The sequence below is a fragment of the Euphorbia lathyris genome, chromosome 9 (genome assembly GCF_963576675.1).
Source record: "Euphorbia lathyris chromosome 9, ddEupLath1.1, whole genome shotgun sequence".
Taxonomy (NCBI): Eukaryota; Viridiplantae; Streptophyta; class Magnoliopsida; order Malpighiales; family Euphorbiaceae; genus Euphorbia; species Euphorbia lathyris.
Genome location: NC_088918.1, coordinates 14,573,136 through 14,579,574, shown reverse-complemented (window position 1 = coordinate 14,579,574; position 6,439 = coordinate 14,573,136). Strand labels below are relative to the sequence as shown.

The 6,439-nt window shown below is 38.1% G+C and overlaps 1 non-coding gene across 1 annotated transcript; it reads right to left on the bottom strand.

The window, feature by feature from the left end:
- Nucleotides 1-5,982: 5,982 nt before the first annotated feature.
- On the bottom strand, nucleotides 5,983-6,089 carry LOC136207627 (small nucleolar RNA R71). The gene has a single exon (XR_010676758.1). It is a non-coding gene; the product is annotated as a small nucleolar RNA R71 (small nucleolar RNA).
- Between the last annotated feature and the right edge of the window lie 350 nt (nucleotides 6,090-6,439).

Sequence of the window (6,439 nt, the reverse complement as noted above, 5' to 3'; positions counted from 1 at the left end):
ACGAAGGGATGGCCTGAACAACAGACTTCAGGAGCACCTCTTTACCTGCTTGAGAGAGGAATCTACCATGCCACCCATTTATCCGCTTCCAAAGCCTTTCCCTCAAATAACTGAACACTGCCCTCCTCTGGCGCCCAATCAAGGACGGGAGGCCTAAGTAGCGACCCGTGTTGAGAGGGGCGCTCACCCCAAGGATCCCCTGCAATTCAGCCCGAGTGTGTGGGGGCATATTAGTGCTAAACAGGATCCCTGATTTTTGCAGGTTTACTGCTTGCCCTGACAGGCCTTCATATTCCCCTAATACATTCTTCATTGTATGACATTCAGCACTAGTAGCTCGGAAGAATAAGAGGCTATCATCGGCAAACAGCAAGTGTGAGACACGGGGGCTATGTCGGCTTGCTCTACAGCCATGAAGAGAGTTACACCTTTCAGCCCTTTTCAGTAGCACCGATAAGCCTTCTGCGCACAGAATGAATAAGTAGGGGGAGAGAGGATCCCCTTGTCGTAAACCCCTATTCGGAGTAATAGGCCCGACTGAATCCCCGTTTACCAAAACATTATAACTGACCGAGGTGACGCAGAGCATGATCCAATCCACAAACCGTTGGTCGAACCCCAAGCATTGTAGGACTTGTCGGGGGTAGGGCCATTTCATTCTGTCATACGCCTTACTAATATCAATTTTAAACGCTACATCCCCTGTCTGCCCTTTCACGTGTCGTTTCATAGTGTGGATAAGTTCGAAAGCAATAATAACATTATCGGAAATAGCTCGCCCTGGGACAAACCCTGACTGTTCACTAGAGATGATAGAGGGGAGAACCTGTTTCAGCCTGTTAGCTAGAACTTTTGCTATATTCTTATAGAGAACGTTGCATAGGGAAATAGGCCGAAGGTCCTTCATGGAAGCAGGGGCCTCAACCTTTGGTATCAGTACTACTGTGGTTTGGGACAAATGAGGTGGAAATCTTCCTGAGAGAAGCCATTGGCTGCATGAGTGAAAAATATCAAGGCCTATCAGTGGCCAGAAGCGTTGGAAGTATGCCGGGTTGAGCCCATCCGGGCCAGGGGCCTTATCTGGATGCATAGAGAAAGTAGCAGCATGAAATTCATCCATAGTAAGAGGGGCTATCAGATTCGTGTTCATCTCATCAGTAACCCTTGCGCTAAGAAAGTCAAGATTTAGAGCCACATTCTCCTCCGGCGCATGGAATATATCAGTGAAGTAATCCATAACCACAGATTTTATCCCGTCTACCGAATCTGTCCATGACCCGTCGCTCCTCTGTAACTTCTCAACTCCATTCAACCGCTTCCGAGCCGAAGCCGCACAATGGAAGAACTTACTGTTTTTATCGCCCTCTTTCAACCACATAATCTTCGCCCTTTGCCTCCAATACACCTCCTCCTGTAGCAACATTTCATTTAGCTGTTCCTTTTGCTGTTTAACAGCCAGAATCGAACCTGTGTCAGTGGCCTGTCGAAGCTCGAAGATCTGTCGCTTACACTGTGCAATAGCCTTGCTAAACTGCCGCTGATACTCATTCCCCCAACACTGCATTGCTGCTATATTTTCCTATAGGCGCATGATAAGACCCCTTCCACTCGTGCGACCCCAATCATCCCGAATCACTTAATAATACTATTATTTAAATATTGAACATACACTTTTATATATTTGATAATTTTATTTTTATATACTAAAATATTAAAATTATATTTTTTTATTAAAATTGATAGGAGAGAGAAAGAGACATCGGAAGAATATTTTAAAAAAACTAAAACAAAAATATAAAGAGTATTTTTAATATTTAAAATAATAATTTTTAGGTGAAAAAATAAATTCCAGGTATCAAAATGTAATGCTAAAATTTGGGTACTAAAAATATAATTTATCTCTAATAAGAACATGAAAAATCAGTAATTTAAATAGTTAGAGAGTCTAAACTGTTGCATAGAATAAAGATCAAGGACCTTGTAATGTTAGAACTTGGATCACGATCTAAATCCGCCTCACTTAGAATAGTAAATTGGTATGAATCTGAATTTCCATACCTAACTGGTTTAATACGCATACGCTTAGCAATAGATACAAACATTTATTTCACCAGAGATCTAGATCCCAACTCACTCGACTCGCTAGTAACAAGCTTCCTTGATATTGGTGTGCTGGTGACAATTTAAGAAGTGAGGGAGATACTTCTAACTCAATTGATTCACAATTCTTTCACAACGACATGCATCACTAAAAACATAAACTTTCCCTTTCAGGTGTATCATAACTGATCAAATTTTACGTCCCTACTTATTACTTTTTTTTAAATAGGACATCAAATCCCACGATCATAGCCAATAAATATGCATTTCCTTGCTCTAGGTTTTGATTTATGGTTATCATTAATATACATATATATTGGATATCTAAAGACTTTATAGAATAACCACTAAGGTTTTTTAGACTATATCTTTTCATATTAAAGGATGCATGCAGAGATCGATTCATAAGATAGCAAATTGTATTAAGAACTTCAACCCAAAAGGTCTCTTCTAACCCATCATTAGACAATATGCACTGAGATCTCTCAATGATTATCCTATTCACACATTCAGCAATATTGTTCTATTGTGATTGGTAAGTGCATGTACAATGCTCATTATTCATTCTCACAAAATTGATTGACTTCTTGAGAAACAAATTCAAGATCGTTATGGTTGGTCCCATGTAACGTGGTAGGATTAGTTCCAGGGGGGTTAGGAACTAAAATAACTTTTTCGCTTAATAATGCCGACTTAATTGAATGTTTGATAATTTAACTTAGTTTCAGGTCAGCAAGGCTGAGTGTGATGTGAGACAGCTTTAATCAGATACTGACTAGAGTTGTTTCAATTGTGAGTTGGGAAGTAACACTTAAGTCAGTTTCCAACTCAGCACTCAGATTACTCAGCTTCAGCTTGTACAAATTATTTACTGAGTAATTTTAAGCAAGCAACACATACATTTATATATCAAGAGAAAGGGTTAGAAGTTACTCAGCAGACTTATCCTGGTTCGGCCTCTCCGCCTACGTCCAGTCCCCGGAATCCTTCCGAGCTTTTTCAATCCTCTACTGAGCTCTTTAAAGGTAGAGCACAAACCTTTTACAATAGCAACTGAGTATGCAAGAGTACCGTCCTCTATTCGTCTACTCAATCCTATCTACCACTGAATACTATAACCGACTATTCAGCTTCTCTCTACCACTGAGTACTATAACCGAGTACTCAGCTTCTCTAACCTTTTACAAATGATACAAGGATTGTTCTCACTAAATGAAGAACACTTTAGATGAATAAAATCACTCTAGACTTTTACACAATGATTGGAATTTGGTGTAAGAGCTTGCTTTTTCTTTTTAGACAGCTTCTATTTTGGATTTTCACTTCATGAAGATTTTCTTTTTCTGTCTGTATATTGTTGTATGTGTCTTGGATACAAGTGATGATTTGGCCTTTTTATAGCAATCTTATGGCTTCAATGATTTGAATTCCGACATAGCTGTTGTGGGAAAACGGTCTTCTTCGTCATTGCTTGGTCAGCTTTCAGAACTGCAGGCTAATCCTGTCTTCTGTTTTTAGGAGGAGCCAGGTTTGCCATATTCATCTTCTTGCGCCATGTTTGTCTTCTTGTGCCAGGTTTGTCTTCTAGCCAAAAGTCAGATGGTCCATGCGTCTCACAAAGGTCTTTTGTTAAGCCCAAAATATACCTAAAATATCATCAATAATTACATCAATATTGCTACGAATTTGTGTTGTTTATATCTGTTTAGAATGCTTTTACTCTCGAATATGTTTCTTTCTTACAAGGTACCTAAATATTTGGTAAAATCCAAATAGGAACGAAAAGAGCTCAAAAACAGAATAAAAACCCTACAAAAGGAGTTAAAAACGACGAAGATCAAATTACACCAAAACGAGGACAAAGACGAGGTCAGAAACAGAAGAAAAGTCAAATTCTCGGTTGAAGAAAAGTCAAATTCTCAGTTGAGGAAACAAATTCTCGGTAGAGAATTTTATGAAAGCCGCGACCGAGAATCCACAATTCTCGGTCGCGACACGCGTTCTTCAGAAACTCCTTCCCTTCGTTCGAAGACCAAAATGATGCTCCCCCATTCTCGGCCGAGAATTAAATATTCTCGGTAAGAGCAGAAAATCTGTATAAGCCAATTGCACACTTTCGTTTTCGACGAAACACGTTCGTTCGGGTGGATAAAGACGTCCTTTCACAACGGATACGATCCTTCACAGCGGACACGACACTTCAATCAAGACTCTTCAACATCTATAAATAAAGAGTTGATGAAGAGAAGAGGATAGATAGAAGAAAGAGATTAGTATAGAATTATGCAGAAATTCCGAGTCAAGTGATTCAGAATTTAGATTTCATTTCTGTTCAAAGCAATATGATGTACACACATTGTTTATTTAATAATAACAAACACAGTAGCGTTTAGACATTGTTCAAATTTAGTTTACATTTTGGTAGTAGATAGACCAGTCTCTATTACGAAGATTCAACGAGAAGATTGAGTAGAGGATCCGCCCTGAGTCTGACAAACTCTAACGAAACCCAAGGAAAGGATTGACAACCCGTTCACTTGAAAGTCGTAGAATGTTTTCATGCTCCTTGTTCTCTGTAAACTTGTATCAATTTATATTTCATCTAATAAAGTCTGTTCTATTCGATAGATTTTTATGCAACACTTTGGTAAAGAATCCGAAGTGGACTGCTGGTGTTTTCATTAAAACGTAGTTTAATTCAAAATCTTTACAAGGAAACTTTGTTGAACAACTTAGACAAATTTCTATCTTGAAAGAGTTTTAATTTGGTTAAGGTAGCGATCTAACCCGACCGTAGGAGGATTGACTACAGTTCAAAGACTAAAAATTAGAGGTTCCGTCATTTATTTCATCGTCATAATTTATACAAAGTTTAAAGTTGTTTTCTTTGCTTCATGCAAACGAATATATTTGTTTACTTTTCTAAAAAGTGCTAAACGTTCCTGTCTTGCAAATTCATTCTTAAATCAGAATATTTTCTAACGTCTTCATACTCTAATCTAATTCTCATTCTAGCAATTTCAAAAGCAAATCCGATTTAACGATTTTCCTTATTATAAATCTTAAAAGTATATTTAACCTATTCAAAATAAGTTTTTGTTAAAAAACGTTCCCTGTGGGATCGATATCTTTTATTACTACAAGCGTATACCATGCACTAGCGGAAATCGCTCAACAAGTTTTTGGCGCCGTTGTCGGGGAACGCCAAAATTTTTGACAAAAAATTTAGATTTTTCGTATTTTATTTCGAATCTAGGTTTATTTATACGTATTCAAACTTTTATATTTTATTTATTTCAAATTACTAATATATTTATTTTTCAAATTCTGTTTTGTAGGTAGTTTCGGTTCGTGCAAAATTTCAGGTTCATGCGCAGTTTTCGAAGTTCAGGCACGTCACTAGATCCTATTGACCCAGAAATTGAAAGGACTCTTAAAAAGAACAAGAGAGACAACAAAAACAAAAACAAAAACAAGACCCCAATAAAAACCAGAGTTACCGAGCCAGAAATTATGGCTACACTCATGGATTACGCTAGGCCAGGAGTGGCCGGTGTAACAAATAGTATAGTTAGACCCCAAATTAATGCACACCATTTTGAAATTAAGCCAGCATTGCTTAATATGTTGCAAAATAACGTAACAGTTTACGGGTTACCTAACGAAAATCCTAATACCCATTTGACAAATTTCTTAGAAATTTGTGACACTTTTAAAATTACTGACGTGACTGCAGAAGCAATCAAACTTCGCCTTTTTCCTTTTACTTTGAAGGATCGAGCCAAAGAGTGGTTAACTTCTATGCCAGCCGCATCATTTGAGACTTGGGAGCAATTAGCCCAAGCATTTTTATCAAAAAAATTTCCTTTAGCAAAAACCGCAAGAGTCATAAAAGAGTTAACATCTTTTTCTCAAAATGATAATGAAACTCTTTATGAGGCTTGGGAACGTTTTAAAGAACTTCAACGTTTGTGCCCACACCACCAATTGCCCGCTGAACTTTTAATGCAAACATTTTATAATGGACTAAATCCTACAACTAGAGGTTCATTGGATGTTATGTCTGGAGGGTTATTCATGAAGAAAACATCTGCCCAAGCAAGAGAACTTTTGGAGGAAATGGCAATCAACAGCAGTATGTGGCCCGCGGAATGTGGACACATACCGGTAGCGAAACCATCATCCTCAACAACGTCATCGGTTAAAGGTATAGTGAATCTTGATCCAGTTGCGATGTTGCAAGCCCAGTTTTCTGCCTTATCGCATAAAATTGATAGGTTTATGGCACCGTGTGATCCTAATGGTAAGCCAATCCAAACGGATGTGGATTATGAAGGTA